This window comes from Saimiri boliviensis, chromosome 21, assembly GCF_048565385.1.
Source record: "Saimiri boliviensis isolate mSaiBol1 chromosome 21, mSaiBol1.pri, whole genome shotgun sequence".
Classification (NCBI taxonomy): Eukaryota; Metazoa; Chordata; class Mammalia; order Primates; family Cebidae; genus Saimiri; species Saimiri boliviensis.
Window position 1 is genome coordinate 33,576,945 of NC_133469.1, and position 14,919 is coordinate 33,591,863.

The 14,919-nt window shown below is 46.7% G+C and overlaps 1 long non-coding RNA gene across 1 annotated transcript in view; it reads left to right on the forward strand.

Annotated features, from left to right (window-relative positions):
• The window catches only part of LOC120361043 (uncharacterized), an 83,373-nt gene that overhangs the window by 59,370 nt on the left and 9,084 nt on the right, over window positions 1-14,919 (forward strand). The gene's annotated exons all lie outside the window — the stretch shown is intronic.

A 14,919-nucleotide genomic window follows, 5' to 3' on the forward strand; every position in this document is an offset into this window, starting at 1 on the left:
AAATGAACGGGCTCGGCTTCCAACTCCGCTCGGAATTCCCACCGCTACGCGCGGAGCTCGCGCCCAGCCACGCGCGCCCTGGGGCTTCCGGGCGTTGCCCTGGCGGATGGTCCGAGTTCAAATTCGAGACCTCTTCGTTCTGGTTTTGTGTCCTGGTGCTTAGTCACTTGGCCTCCGTGAGATTCATTTAAACTGTTTCTTAATCTGTACACAGTGACAACAGCACCTGTCTTGCACACCTATGCTCTAGGGCACAGTATATGCCAAACGCCTGTTGCAGATAATGAATGAGCCTTAAGAGACTAAGTTTCCTGAACCTGAAGCCGGGAGATCTGTGTTCTAAGCTCAAACTCACTGTCACCTTGGGCTAGTGCCTCCCTCTCTGAGCCACAGCTTTCTTGGGCAGGTTTTGGGAACCGGCACATTTTATTTTCGAGAGAGCTGCTGGGAACATCCACAACAAAAGAGAAAGGGGTTTGATTATTGAGTGTGCAGTGTATACGTATACACATCGTCTCTCCATGGTAGGTATAGATATTCCCATTCTACCATTGGAACTGGGGAAGGTGAGTGACCCGCCCAAGGCCACACAGATAGTGATGGAGCCAGGATTCAAACTGGTTAACTGCCCCTTCTCACCAGTTGGCTTCTGAAACCTGTCACCCGTCCATGGCTCCACTTGAACCAGGAACTGGCTCTCTACCTGCCATGCTTAGAAAACAGGGTGCCATGACTGACCCCATTTCAGCGGCTTCACCCTGTGAAGATGGGTTCATAGTGTGCTCTCAGGACCCTCATCCCATGGTGCTCTGAGGAAGACAGAACGTGCATCAGCCCTATTTTGCAGATAGAATGCCTGAGGCTCAAGGAGCCAGAGTGACCCAGGATCCCACCTTGTGGAAGTGGCCAGAGACAGTCCAGATGCCGTTCTGACCCCATCTGGGAGATATTTTCCAAATGTCGCCTTGGCAGTGTTATTGTGGGGGTGGGAATAACTTCTCCGCTTCATCCATTACGCCCTGTCTTGCCCATCTCTCAGGCTTCCAGGAATTCCATTATGTAACTTCAGGCTTCAAAGCATGCTTGCAGAATATGGTTTTTGTTCTTTGAGGTAGCATACACATGACATAAAAATAACAATTTTAAAGTGTGTAATTCACTAGCACTTAGTACATTTACAATGTTTTGCAACCACCAACTCTATCGAGTTGCAAAACAATTTTATCATCCCAAAAGAAAACCCCATACACGTTAAGAAGTGACTTTCCATTCCCTTCTCCCTCCATCCCATGGCAACCACCGATCTGCATTCTGCCTCTATGGATTTACCTATTCTGGATTATTTATTTATTTATTTACTGAGATGAAGTCTGTCTTTGTCACCCAGGCTGGAGTGCAGTGGCACAATCTCAGCTCACTGCAACCTCCACCTCCTGTGTTCAAGCGATTCTCCTGCCTTAGTCTCCCAAGTAGCTGGGATTAAAGGCGTGCACCATCACGCCCATAAAAATGTTTGTATTTTCCCGGGCGCGGTGGCTCAAGCCTGTAATCCCAGCACTTTGGGAGGCCGAGGCGGGTGGATCACGAGGTCAAGAGATCGAGACCATCTGGGTCAACATGGTGAAACCCCGTCTCTACTAAAAATACAAGAAATTAGCTGGGCATGGTGGCGCGTGCCTGTAATCCCAGCTACTCAGGAAGCTGAGGCAGGAGAATTGTCTGAACCCAGGAGGCGGAGGTTGCGGTGAGCCGAGATCGCGCCATTGCACTCTAGCCTGGGTTAACAAGAGCGAAACTCCGTCTCAAAAAAAAAAAAAAAAAAAAAAAAAAGATTGTATTTTTAGTAGAGACGGGGTTTTGCCACGTTGGCCAGGCTGGTCTCAAACCCCTGACCTCAGGTGATTCTCTCCCTTCAGCCTCCCAAAGTGCTGGGATTACAGGCGTGAGCCACCACACCCGGCCTGGATATTTTATTTAGATGGAATTATGCAACACTGTGCATGACCTTTTAGCTATGGCTTCATAATGTTTTCAAAGTTCATTCATGTTGTAGCATGTATAAGTACTTTGTTCCTTTTTATGGCTGGCTGAATGATACTCCATTGTATGGATATACTACCTTCATCCATTCATCCATTGATGGCCTTTCGATTGTTATGGGATAATGCAACTATGAACATTTGTGCACAAGTATTTATTGGAATGCCTATTTTCAGTTCTCTTGGATGTATACCTAGGAGTGGAATTGCTGGGTTATATGATAGTTTTATGTATAACTTACCGAGGAACCACCATACTCTTTTCCACAGTGACTGCACCATTTTACATTCCTACCACCCGTCTTTTTATAAATATTTCAGTGCTGGTCGAACGTCCCATTTTATAAATGATCGTGCTAAGGCCCAGAGAGGTTAAGTAACTTGCCCAAGGTCACACTCTTAGGGTCCAGACTAAAACCAAACTTTCCGAGTTGCTAGCCTTTCAAACACTAAGAGCCTCCCACGTCACCTTTAAAGACCTCGACTACTTGCCCAAGTTTTCATTGATTGATTTGACAAACCTGCCTGGTGAACAACTGACTTAGCTGTATTTATGAAGCTCTTTTTCCCTCAATGTCTGTTGAAAGAACCCACCACCATATTCCTGATTTCTAGGCCACACCTTGAAAACATGCAGAGTTCGCAATCGCTGCATCTGCCTCCTGCTGCCGGCCTGTCAGGCCCTATTCTGTTGCCATGGAAACCATGCACCTCAGTTTTGGCAGCAGACCAGCTGGACAGCAAACTGAGAACATCCTTGTCTCCTAGGCTAAGCTGAGCTGTCAAGGTCATATATTCATTGACTACATTTGTATTTATTGAGCACCTACTAAGCACCAGGCTTTTGTTTTGCAAGATGTTAAGGATACAGCAGTGAACAAGCCAGACCACAGATCCTGCCCTCAAGGAACCCATAGTCCAGAAGAGACAGACAAAAACCAAGGAACAAAAAAGGCTTCACCTAGCTCCCCTCCCTAATTCATATTCTGCCATCCTTTCAGGCTGTGCTCAAATCCACTCCCCTGGACCATCCCCCGCCAGAGAGCCCAGATGCAGGTGATAGCTCCTCTCAGCATTTGCATTGCATTTTTTGTTGTTACTGCTTTTCCCTGATTGCAAATGTGATATGTGCATTGTGGAAAATGTAGGAAACACACGAAAGCACAAAGAAGAAAAATAAAGATCTATAATTTCACCACCGAGAGTTAAGCACTGCCAACATTTCCTTCTGGCCTTTTTCTCTTTCTACTTTTTTTTTTTTTTTTTTTTTTTGAGACGGAGTTTCGCTCTTGTTACCCAGGCTGAAGTGCAATGGCGCGATCTCAGCTCACCGCAACCTCTGCCTCCTGGGTTCAAGCAATTCTCCTGCCTCAGCCTCCTGAGTAGCTGGGATTACAGGCACGTGCCACCATGCCCAGCTAATTTTTTGTATTTTTAGTAGAGACGGGGTTTCACCATGTTGACCAGGATGGTCTCGATCTCTCAACCTCGTGATCCACCTGCCTCGGCCTCCCAAAGTCCTGGGATTACAGGCTTGAGCCACCGCGCCCGGCCTTCTCTTTCTACTTATGTATATTTCTGTGATTTTTTTTTTAATTGGGTCTTATTTTACATACTGCTTTATAAAATTGTCTCATTAAAAAGTTTTGTTGGTTTTTGTTTTTGTTTGTTTGTCAGATGGAATTTTGCTCTTTTTGCCCAGGCTGAAGTGCAGTGGAGTGATCTTGGCATACTGCAAAGCCTCCCAGGATCAAGCAATCCTCCTCTCTCAGACTCCCAAGTAGCTGGGACTACAGGTATGCGCTGCCGAGCCCAGCTAATTTTGAATTTTTACTAGAGACAGGGTTTCACTATGTTGGTCAGGCTGGTCTTGAACTCCTGACCTCAAGTGATGCTCCTGCCTCATCATCTCGAAATGCTTCAGCCACTACATCTGGCAAAAAAGCATTTTTTTTCCCAACACATTTTTAAGCTCCCCGAGGGCAGGGACAGGGCATTAATAATAACAAATTTGTTAAGCACTAACCATGCCAGCCATGATGCTGAGAGTACTCCTTGGTTTACCTTCTGGAATCCTCATAATGACCCTATGAGGCACTTACTCTGATGATTCCCATTTTATTGATGTAGAAACTGAGAAATGAGCAGATGGGGAAGGGAGAGGAAGGTCCAAAGCATGCTGAATAGTAGGGCTGAGTGGGGACCTCTACCTGCTCCAGGGGCTTTCAGCACAAATCCAGACTGCCAGGCTTTTTTGAGGACCCGATGGGAGGAGATGATGGAGGGAAACAGGAATGAGGCGCCCTAGTGTCTGCCCCACTTGCCTTTACCCTTTATCAGGCTTGCTTAGAAGGCATGTGAAGCCAACCCACTGCCTTCGCTGTCTTCACTGCCGAGCTCTTTGGCTTCTTAATAGCAATAGCAACAAGACCATTCCTTGAACAATCTTGACACTTCAAGCAGAACAAAGTTCAGGGTTTGGAGCCAGATAGACATAAGTTCAAGTTCCAGGTCTGCCCTTGGTGATAGTTTGGCTTTGAGTGAACAGTGCCAGGAGTTCATTTAACCCCCACAGCCTTCCTCTCAGGGCAGGATCATTGCCCCCTCTCTTTTGTTTTTTCAGAGACAGGGTCTTGCTCTGTCACCTGGGCTGGCATGTACTGTCACCATCATACCTCACTGCAGTCTGGAAAGCCTTGGGCTCAAGTGATCCTCTGGCCTCAACCTCTGGAGTAGCTGGAACTCCAGGCATATGCCACTATGCCCAGATCATTTTAAAAAATGTTTGTAGAGATGGGGTCTCACTGTATTGCCCAGGCTGGTTTCAAACTCCTGGCCTCAGGCAATCCTCACGCCTCAGCCTCGCACAGGGCTAGAATTACAGGCATAAGGCACTATGCCCAGCCATTGCCCCCTTTTTATAAGTGAGCTAACTGGAAAGTTAGGGGATTCATGCAAGCCTGCGTTTGTGAAGGGTATGGTCCAAATAAAGCGCAGATCTCCCTGATTCTAATAGCCAGGTTCTTTCCCCTGCACCGTGAACCTCTTTTCTTTCTAAACAATTCGGTTTCCTTCATGACTGGTAGGCGCAGGCAAATCCTCCAATCGACACGGAGGCCTGGCTCCTTGACCTACACAAGGATCTTTTAGGAGGCAGAGGCTCAGCAGTTCCTGCCTCCTGCCTCCGCCTGGTTTATCTCAGCCCCTCTGTTCTGTGGTCTTCAGGGCCCGACAGGGACCCAGTAGACCACAGTTTATCATCGGCCACGTTTCCTGCCTCTGTGTCAGTAGCAGAGACTTTAACACTCTTCCTTTTTCATTTATCAGGCACAAAAACGAAACAAAGTCCTTAAATGTAAGTTTGTATTTCTATACTTTAACCTGGGAGGATTTCTTTTTTCTTTTTTATTCAGATGGAGTTTTGCTCTTGTCACCCAGGCTGGAGTGCAATGGCTCGATCTCAGCTCACTGCAACCTCCACCTGTGAGTTCAAGCGATTCTCCTGCCTCAGCCTCCCAAGTAGCTGGGATTACAGACATGTGCCACCACACCCAGCTAATTTTTGTATTTTTAGTAGACATGGGGTTTCACCATGTTGGCCAGGCAGGTCTCAAACTCCTGACCTCAAATAATCCACCTGCCTTGGCCTCCCAAAGTGCAGGGATTACATGTGTGAGCCACCACAGCTGGCCCAGGATTTTTTGTGTGTATGCCAGATTACCTGAAGGAGAGAGAGTCAAGGTATCACTGGTGACATGGGGCCAGGAAGCATGGTCACACACACACACATACATGTGAAAGGCAACTGTCTAACTGAAGAAAATCAGCTACACATTACAGAGAAAGAATATCCAGAAGTGCCTTAAGATCTTCCTGGCAGAGATGCACTATGGGGACTTGGTGGTCAGACATTTCAGCTTAGAGACCACGAAACGATTCCTTTAGCACAATTACTGCCTGAAAAATTGAGATAATGCCCATGCCGAACTGTTTCCACGAGTTAACTGTGAACAAGATACAGTGTGCCTTACTTGGCACCTAAATACTCAATTTTTTTTTTTTTTTTTTTTTTTTTTTTTTGAGACAGAGCCTTGCTCTGTTGCCCACGCTAGAGCGCAGTGGTGTCATCTCGGCTCACTGCAACCTCCACCTCCTGGGTTCAAGCAATTCTTATACCTCAGCCTCCCAAGTAGCTGGGATTACAGGCACATGCCACCGTGCCCAGCTAATTTTTTTTATTTTTAGCTAGAGACAGGTTTCACCATGTTAACTAGGCAGGTCTCAAACTCACAATCTCAAATGATCCACATGCCTCACCTCCCAAAATGTTGCGATTACATGCTTGAGCCACTGCGCCTGGCCAATACTCAATAAATCTTCATTTCAGCCTCACACCCTATATATTAGAAAACCCTGATAAATACTATTTTTATTTTTATTTTCATTTTTTTTTTTGAGACGGAGTTTCGCTCCTGTTACCCAGGTTGGAGTGCAATGGCACAATCTCGGCTCACTGCAGCCTCCACCTCCTGGGTTCAGGCAATTCTCCTGCCTCAGCCTCCTAAGTAGCTGGGATTACAGGCACGTGCCACCATGCCCAGCTAATTTTTTGTATTTTTAGTAGAGACGGGGTTTCACCATGTCTACCGGGATGGTCTCGATCTCTTGACCTCGTGATCCACCCGCCTCGGCCTCCCAAAGTGCTGGGATTACAGGCTTGAGCCACCGCGCCCGGCTAATACTATTTTTAAAAGACACCAATTGTCTTCTCTGATTTGATTTATGAACCTACTGCAGAGAAAGGCAGAGATCTTCAGCTAAGGCCAGAACTACACATTTCACCAAATTCCTATAAGTAAATTCTATTATTCCCACTTTATAGACTGAAAGACTGGAGCCAGCAGATTAGAAATTTGCCTACAGCTAGGCATGGCAGCTCGACCTGTAATCCCTACTCGGGAGGCCAAGGCAGGAGGATCATTTGAGAGTAGGATTTTGACACTGCAGTGAGCTATGATCCTGCAGCTTGGGCAACAGAGCGAGACTCTCTTAGAAAAAAAAAGAAATTCGTATAATCAGACATAAAGAGCCCAAGCTGTGATCAGAAGCACATTTGTAAGAGACCAGGAACCACGGTGATAAGGACTGTATAAGACTTTGTTATGCTTTGTAGCTCACCCATGTTTGTTCTTTTCCTGGTTTCTTTCGCATTAAGTGTTTAAAATCCTTCAAAGAAGGCCAGGTGAGGTGGCTCACACCTGTAATCCCAGCACTTTGGGAGGCCAAGAAGGGCAAATCACCAGGTCAGGAGTTTGAGACAAGCCTGACCAACATGGTGAAACCCCGTCTCTACTAAAATACAAAAATTAGCCAGGTGTGGTGGCACGCGCCTGTAATCTCATCTACTCAGGAGGCTGAGGCAGGAGAATTGCTCAGTTTTTAAAAAGGCAGTCTCAGCTTAAAAAAAAAAAAGAATCCTTAAAGATTAATTAAACATTTTTAGGCTAGGCACGGTGTCTCATGCCTGTAATTCTAGCACTTTGGGAGGCCAAGGCAGGCGGATCACCTGAGGTGGGGAGTTTGAGGCTAGCCTGACCATCATGGCGAAACCCCCATCTCTACTAAAAATACAAAATTAGCCGAAAGTGGTGGCAGCTACTCAGGAGGCTGAGGCACGAGAATTGCTTGAACCCAGGAGTCAGAGGTTGCAGTGAGCCGAGATAGCTACATTGCACTCCAGCCTAGGTGACAGTGTGAGACTTTGTCTCAAAAAATAATAATAATTTAAAAAACAGGGATCAATTAGCAAATTGTAGGCTACCACACCTGCCACTACGTCCAGCTATATTTTGTACTTTTAGTAGAGACAGGGTTTCGCCACGTTGACCAGGCTGGTATCAAACTCCTGACCTCAAGTGATCCGCCAGCCTTGGACTCCCAAAATGCTAGGATTACAGGCGTGAGCATTTAAATGCTCTTCCAGAGAGATGCTGTCCCAAATACCCTAAGTAGTTCAGTCCTTTTGTTACTTTTCCAAAGGAACTCTATTACCTTTTGCCTTTCACAAGTGATCCCAAAGTCACTCCTGCTCTCTAGACCTTGGCACAGACACAGACTCCCACACTGTAGGTACTCAGTACATTTCATGTTTGTTTAACTGACATGACCTGAATGGAGAGCCTGCAAGAGCTGAGCAAGGATGACTACATTAGGCTGTTCTTAACATTGCTATATCCCTCGAGGTAATAGTTATCTCTCTCTTTTTTTTTTTTTTTTTTTTGAAATGGAGTCTCACTGTTACCCAGGCTAAAGTGCAGTGGTGCAATCTTGGCTCACTGTGACCTCTGCCTCCTGAGTTTGAGCGATTCTCATGCCTCAGCCTCCCAAGTAGCTGGGATTATAGGCATGTGCCACCACGCCAACTAATTTTTATATTTTTAGTAGAGACAGGGTTTCACAATGTTGGTATTGAACTCCTTACCTCAAGTGATCTGCCTGCCTCAGCCTCTCAAAGTGCTGGGATTACAGGCGTGAGTCACTGCACCCAGCCAATGGTCACCTCTTAAATTGTTTTCTTTTCCACTAGACAGAGGCTCTGATAGCAGGGACCCTAAATATCTTGTCCCCACAGCATCTCCATTGCCCAGCACGATGCATGGCACACAGAATTCTGACACTCATAAATACTTGTTGAATGAATAAATGAAAAAAATGATTTTTGTCTCTAAATTGTCAGATATTTCACTAACCACCATTAGAGCTAACCTAACATGGGAAGGACCTAGTGTTTTCAAACACTGCTGCTGGAAGGCTGAATTAGTAGTTTTCTTTTTTCTCTTTTTTTGAGACGGAATCTCCATGTATTGCCCAGGCAGGAATGCAATGGCTCGATCTCAGCTCACTGCAACCTCCACTTCCCGGGTTTAAGTGATTCTCCTGCCTCAGCCTTCTGAGTAGGTGGGACTCCAGGCTTACACCACCATGCCTGGCTAATTTTTGTATCTTTAGTAGAGACAGGGTTTCGCCACATTGGTCAGGCTGGTCTTGAACTCTTGACCTCGTGATCTGCCCACCTTGGCCTCCCAAAATATTGGGATTACAGTGTAAACCACCACGCCCAGCCATTAGTACAATTTCCTAGACAATGATTTGAATATATCAAGGCTTTTGAATAAAAGCCTTGAAAATATGCTTACCCTTTGACACAGTCATTTCATTTGTAGAAATCTGATAAGTACATCTGTGCTCCAAGATGTAGATTTGCCAGAGCACTGTTTTTTTTTTTTGTTTTTTTTTGTTTTTTTTGAGACGGAGTTTCGCTCTTGTTACCCAGGCTGGAGTGCAATGGCGCGATCTCGGCTCACCGCAACCTCTGCCTCCCGGGTTCAGGCAATTCTCCTGCCTCAGCCTCCTGAGTAGCTGGGATTACAGGCACGCGCCACCATGCCCAGCTAATTTTTTGTATTTTTAGTAGAGACGGGGTTTCCCCACGTTGACCAAGATGGTCTCGATCTCTCGACCTCGTGATCCACCCGCCTCGGCCTCCCAAAGTGCTGGGATTACAGGCTTGAGCCACCGCGCCCGGCCTAGAGCACTGTTTTTAATAATGAAAACGAAACCAGCTAAACTGTCAGTTGTAAGGATTGCTTGCAATGAACAAAGACTTGGTGCTTGGCTGAGTGTGGTGACTCACGCCTGTAATCCCAGCACTTTGGGATGCCAAGGCTGGCGGATCACTTAAGGTCAAGAGTTCGAGACCAGCCTCATGAGGCTGAGGCACGAGAATCGCTTGAACCCAGGAGGTGGGAAGCAGAGGTTATCATGGGCTGAGATCGCACCACTGCACTCCAACCTGGGTGACAGAGTGAGACTCCATCTCAAAAAAATAAACAAAAAAACAAAGAAAGGTTATGGTGTTGTGTGAGTTAAGCTTTTTAGGTGAGATTCCTAGGTGATATTTGGTTCAGCAACCAGTTTCCTTTGAGCACTCTGTGTCAACACAATCATACTGTGAGAAGACAGAGTGGTCCCTGGGTCATTTCTGTTCTCCAGCCCTCAGCACAGGACACAGAGCCTGTAGGTGCTTGATATATTTCAAGTTTGTTGACTAAAGTAAACTGAATGGAGAGACTACAAGACGTGGGCAAGGGTGACTGTATTAGGTTGTTCTTGCATTGCTACAAAGAAATACCTGAGACTAGGTAATTTATAAAGAAAAAGGTTTAGGCCGGGCGTGGTGGCTCACGCCTGTAATCCCAACACTTTGGGAGGCTGAGGTGGCGGATCGCGACATCAGGAGTTCGAGACCAGTTTGGCAAACATGGTGAAAACTTGTCTCTACTAAAAATACAAAAATTAGCTGGGCGTGGTGGCACACACCTGCATTCCCAGTACTGGGGAGGCTGAGGCAGGAGAATCGCTTAAACCTGGAAGGTGGAGGCTGCAGTGAACTGAGATCACACCACTGCACTCAGCCTGGGCAACAGAGCAAGACTCGATCTCAAAAAAAATAAAGAAAAAAGAATAGGCATTTAATTGACTCATGTTTATTCAGGCTCTATAGAATCATGCTGCTGGCATCTGCTCAGTTTCTGGTGAAGTCTCAGGGAGGTTTCAGTCATGGCAGAAGACAAAGGTGGGATCAGGCAAGTCACATGGTGAAAACAGGAGCAAGTGACAGAGAGTAAGAGTAAGTGCCACATACTTTTTTATTTTATTCCATATCTTATTATTTTTTAATTATTTTTTTTTTTTTTTGAGATGGAGTTTCCCTCTTGTTACCCAGGCTGGAGTACAATGGTGCGATCTCGGCTCACCGCAACCTCCGCCTCCTGGGTTCAGGCAATTCTCCTGCCTCAGCCTCCTGAGTAGCTGGGATTACAGGCACGTGCCACCATGCCCAGCTAATTTTTTGTATTTTTAGTAGACACGGGGTTTCACCATGTTGACCAGGATGGTCTCGATCTCTCGACCTCGTGATCCACCCGCCTTGGCCTCCCACAGTGCTGGGATTATAGGCTTGAGCCACTGCGCCCAGCGTATAGTGCTTATTTTATTTTTACAACGCAAATGGTTACTTTTGTCATTTGAAAAGCAATAGATAGACCAGGCTCAGTGGCTCATGCCTGTAATCCCAGCACTTTGGGAGGCCGTGGCAGGTGGATCACAAAGTCAAGAGATCGAGACCATCCTGGTCAACATGGTGAAACCCCATCTCTACTAAAAATACAAAAAATTAGCTGGGCATGGTGGCACGTGCCTGTAATCCCAGCCACTCAGGAGGCTGAGGCAGGAGAATTACCTGAACCCAGGAGGCGGAGGTTGCGGTGAGCCAAGATCGCGCCATTGCACTCCAGCCTGGGTAACAAGAGCGAAACTCCGTCTCAAAAAAAGAAAGAAAAAAAAAGCAATAGATAAAAAAATGATTTCCTTGAAGTTTTGTGTTAAAAAAAAAAAAAAGAAAGAAAAGCAATAAAGAGGTGGGTCGTGATGGCTCATGCCTGCAATCCCAGCACTTTGGGAGGCCGAGGTGGGTGGATCACCTGAGGTCATCTGACCAATGTAGTGAAATCCTAAAGATACAAAATTTTCTAATAAAGATACAAAAATTAGCCAGGCATGGTGGCAGATGTCTGTAATCTCAGCTACTCACTTGGCTGAGGCAGGAGAATCGCTTAAACCTGGGAGGTAATTTAAAACAAAACAAAACAAAACAAAACAAAACCTAGGAGGTGGAGGTTGAAGTAAGCCAAGATCGTGCCATTGCACTCCAGTCTGGCAACAAGAGTGAAACTCTGGAGGCCAGGTGCGGTGGCTCATGCCTGTAATCCTAGCACTTTGGGAGGCCGAGGTGGGTGAATCACCTGAGGTCAGGAGTTCAAGACCAGCCTGACTATCATGGAGAAACCCCATCTTTAAAAAAAAAAAAAAGGCCAGGCGTGGTGGCTCAAGCCTGTAATCCCAGCACTTTGGGAGGGTGAGGCGGGTGAATCACGAGGTCGAGAGATCGAGACCATCCTGGTCAACATGGTGAAACCCCATCTCTACTAAAAATACAAAAAACTAGCTGGGCGTGGTGGCGCGTGCCTGTAATCCCAGCTACTTAGGAGGCTGAGGCAAGAGAATTGCCTGAGCCCAGGAGGCAGAGGTTGCAGTGAGCCGAGATCACGCCATTGCACTCCAGCCTGGGTAACAAGAGCGAAACTCCGTCTCCAAAAAAAAAAAAAAAAAGAAAAGAAAAAAGAAAACAGAGTGAAACTGTCAAAAAAAAAAAAAAAAAAAAAAAACACTCATATAGTGTTTTATTTTATTTTTACAATGTAAATTGTTATTTTCGTCATTTCTTTTTTTTTTTGAGATGGAGTTTCGCTCTTGTTACCCAGGCTGGAGTGCAATGGCGTGATCTCGGCTCACCGCAACCTCTGCCTCCTGGGTTCAGGCAATTCTCCTGCCTCAGCCTCCTGAGTAGATGGGATTACAAGCACGTGCCACTATGCCCAGCTAATGGGCATAGTGAGCCACCGCGCCCGGCGTCTATTTTCGTCATTTCTAAAGCAATAGAGAGGCCGGGCACAGTGCCTCATGCCTGTAATCTCAGCAATTTGGGAGGTCAAGGTGGGTGGATCATGAAGTCAAGAGTTCAAGACCAGCCTGACCAACATGGTGAAACTCCATCTCTACTAAAAATACAAAAATTAGGGCCGGGCGCAGTGGCTCAAGCCTGTAATCCCAGCACTTTGGGAGGCCGAGGCGGGCGGATCACAAGGTCAAGAGATCGAGACCATCCTGGTCAACATGGTGAAACCCTGTCTCTACTAAAAAATACAAAAAATTAGCTGGGCATGGTGGTGTGTGCCTGTAATCCCAGCTACTCAGGAGGCTGAGGCAGGAGAATTGCTTGAACCCAGGAGGAGGAGGTTGCGGTGAGCCGAGATCGCGCCATTGCACTCCAGCCTGGGTAACAAGAGCAAAACTCCGTCTCAAAAAAAATATATATATATATACAAAAATCAGCTGGCTGTGGTGGCGTGCACCTGTAATCCCAGCTACTCGGGAGACTGAGTCAGGAGAATTGCTTAAACATGGGAGACAGAGGTTGCAGTGAGCTGAGATTGTGCCATTGTACTCTGGCCTGGGCAATGGAGTGAGACTTTGTCTCAAAAATAGAAAAAAAAGAATCATAGCACAGTGCTGTGGCTTACAACTTTAACCCCAGCATTTTGGGAGGCTAAGACAGGAGACTTGCTTGAGCCCAGGAGTTCAAGATCAACCTGGGCAATATGGCAAGATTATGTGTTTACAAAAAAAAATTTTATAGGTGAGGCGTGGTGGCTCACACCTGTAATCCCAGCACTTTGGGAGGCCCAGGCGGGCAGATCGCCAGGTCAAGAGATCAAGACCATCCTGGCCAACATGGTGAAACCCTGTCTTTACTAAAAATATAAAAATTAGGTGGGCATGGTGGCACGTGCCTGTAGTCCCAGTTACTCGGGAGGCTGAGGCAGGAGAATCACTTGAATCTGGGAGGTGGTTCAAGCTGAGATCACCCCACTGCACTCCAGCCTGGTGACAGAGTGAGACTTCGTCTCAAAAAAAAAAAAAAAGTTGTTTTTTTTTTGTTGTTTTTGTTTTTTTGAGACAGAGTTTCGCTCGTTACCCAGACTGGAGTGCAATGGCGCGATCTCAGCTCACCGCAACCTCCACCTCCTGGGTTCAAGCAATTCTCCTGCCTCAGCCTCCTGACTAGCTGGGATTACAGGCACACGCCACCATGTCCAGCTGATTTTTTGTATTTTTAGTAGAGACGGGGTTTCACCATGTTGACCAGGATGGTCTCGATCTCTCAACCTCGTGATCCACCCGCCTCGGCCTCCCAAAGTGCTGGGATTATAGGCTTGAGCCACCGCGCCCGGCCTGTTTTTTTTTTTTAATTAGCCAGGCATGGAGGCATGAGCCTGTGGTCTCAGCTACTCGGAAGGCTGAGCCAGGAGAACCGTGTCAGCCCAGGAGGTTGAAGCTACAGTGCACCGTTTTTGAACTATTGCACTCGGCCTGGGTTATAGAGTCAGAGCCTGTCTTAAAACAAAAAAAACAAAAAAAGAATTATTAGCTAAATGAGCCTCAGATCCATTCCAGCTCAGGAATTTGTAGTGCTTTATGGTCAACTGTCTCAGGCCTAGCCTAGGGTGAGGGGTAGGTGGAGATACAAGCAGAAGCTTGCAGTCCACCATCGGCATTCACAAAAACACTCCCAAACCCTTTGAGATTCCTTCCTTGTTTGACTCTCCAGCTCCCTCCTGTGCAGACCTGACTTTTTTTTTTTTTTTTTTTTGAGGTGGAGTTTCACTCTTGTTGTCCAGGCTGGAGTGCTATGACGCAATCTCAGCTGCTGGAAACTCCGCCTCCTAGGTTCAAGTGATCTCCTGCCTCAGCCTCCCTAATAGCTGGGATTACAGGCATGTGCCACCACACCCGACTAATTTTTGTATTTTTAGTAGAGATGGGTGTTCTCCATGTTGGTCAGGCTAGTCTTGAACTTCTGACCTCAGGTGATCCGCCCAACTTGGCCTCCAAAGTGCTGGGATTATAGGCATGAGCCACTGTGCCTGGCCTTTTTTTTTTTTGAGACGGAGTTTTGCTTTTGTTGCCCAGGCTGGAGTGCAATGGCGTGATCTTGGCTCACTGCAAACTCCGCCTCCCGGGTTCAAGCGATTCTCCTGCCTCAGCCTCCTGAGTAGCTGGGATTACAGGCACCACCACCATGCCTGGCTAATTTTGTATTTTTAGTAGAGACAGGGATTCTCCGTGCTGCTTGTTGGTCAAGCTGGTCTCGAACTCCCGACCTCAGGTGATCTGCATGCCTCAGCCTCCCAAAGTGCTA